Consider the following 1,845-nt stretch of genomic DNA (forward strand, 5'->3'; position numbering starts at 1 on the left):
AGCTAAACCTAACCTAACCTTACCTAATCTAACCTTACCTAACCTAACCTAAACAAAAACTAACCTAACCTCAACTAACCTAATCTAACCTAAACTAACCTAACCTAACCTAACCTAACCTAACCTAACATAATATAACCTAATTTTTTTTTTCATACATCATATCTTATCATGATGGAAAAAAAAATTAGAAATTTAAAAAAAAAAATTTAACCAAACAAATTACCAAAATATATATTCGCAATTCGCAATTTGAAATTTCAAATGAAAGATTAAACCTAAAGAGAATCGTCAATTTCGCCTTTTGTAGTGATATTTCGGTCACGCGGTCGGTAGTGCGGCGCTTTATCAATGCTATGCTACATTTTGTTTGGCACTCTTGACGGTTTGCGAACGAAGTACGAGACCGAGACGAGACCGTACGAGACGAAGTACGAGACCGCGTCCGCCTGGCAAGCTATATTTGCGTCGTATCGGCATTTCAGCCCACCCTCGACCGTTCGGTGGCGAGCGTAATATAACGTTCTCATAATGATATTTATTTCAATGGTTTTATATCATTCATAATGATGGATGAAAAAAAAAAAAAAAAAAAAAAATTGAAATTAAAAAAAAAAAATTATCCAAATTACCAAAATATATATTCGCAATTCGCAATTCGAAATTTCAAATGAAAGATTAAACCTAAAGAGAATCGTCACCTTCGCCTTTTGTAGTGTTATTTCGGTTACGCGGCCGGTAGTGCGCCGCGTTTACACTATAATGTGTGAGGGAAAATGTACGCAGGAGAGAACTGTACGATAAAATAATGGCGACGGATTATTGCGCTACCCAACATTGCCGTGTCCGTATTCGTTGTTGTTGTCGTCTGGGTCTCTCCCCTCATCCATCGTATAGCAGTGGGTTGTCGTCTTTGACAAGACTTCCTTCACGGCGTTCGCAAACTGCGGCGGCCATTCGGCCGCGTCGGCGGTACATTTGCGAGACGAGACACACTCACCCGGCGTGCGATTATATTTCGTCGCCGCGGCCTATGCGATCGCATCACTCTGGAGTTCCGCGCTAGCAGAATCATCCTGTCGAGTGACGGCGGACGGCGTTTCAGCCTCCGTCGCTCCGTTTACCGCGCCGACGGCGTGCGTTTTCGGTGTGCACGTTTTACGATGGGAAATTGAGAAACGCGGAGCACGATCTCGTGCTCTGTGCGTATGTATGCATACAATCCGTTGTATCTCGTGCGTCGGCACGTTAAAAATCGAAAGAGAGAGCCAGCGTCGCCCGCCGGGTGACTCCGGTGCGCGTTCGCGTGTGACGTGTGGATCGCGGGTGTCGGCGCGCCCAGTGCGCGCGCGCCCGCGGCCTCGCAGAGCAGCTCCCTGGTTGATCCTGCCAGTAATCATATGCTTGTCTCAAAGACTAAGCCATGCAAGTCTCAGTATGAGCCTAATTAAGGTGAAACCGCGAATGGCTCAATATATCAGTTTTGGTTCCTTAGATCGTACACAGTTACTTGGATAACTGTGGCAATTCTAGAGCTAATACATGCAAACGTAATTCTGAACGGGAACGTGAGGAATGCTTTTATTAGATCAAAAACCAATCGGCGGTCGGCGCTCGCGTCGTCCGTCGCTCTTCGAGATGACTCTAGATAACTTTGAGCTGATCGCACGGTCTAGCACCGGCGACGCATCTTTCAAATGTCTGCCTTATCAACTGTCGATGGTAGTTTATGCGACTACCATGGTTGTCACGGGTAACGGGGAATCAGGGTTCGATTCCGGAGAGGGAGCCTGAGAAACGGCTACCACATCCACGGAAGGCAGCAGGCGCGCAAATTACCCACTC

At 46.1% G+C, this 1,845-nt stretch overlaps 1 non-coding gene across 1 annotated transcript in view; it reads left to right on the top strand.

The window, feature by feature from the left end:
- The first annotated feature begins 1,373 nt into the window (after positions 1 to 1,373).
- Positions 1,374 to 1,845, top strand: part of LOC147065768 (small subunit ribosomal RNA) — a 1,944-nt gene continuing 1,472 nt past the window's right edge. Inside the window, exon 1 of the ribosomal RNA XR_015071860.1 lies at positions 1,374 to 1,845. This exon is cut by the window's right edge and continues 1,472 nt beyond it. This is a non-coding gene — a ribosomal RNA (small subunit ribosomal RNA).

This window comes from Rhyacophila brunnea, unplaced genomic scaffold (assembly GCF_057557595.1).
Source record: "Rhyacophila brunnea isolate RB1 unplaced genomic scaffold, BYU_Rbru_1.0 scaffold_6, whole genome shotgun sequence".
Taxonomy (NCBI): Eukaryota; Metazoa; Arthropoda; class Insecta; order Trichoptera; family Rhyacophilidae; genus Rhyacophila; species Rhyacophila brunnea.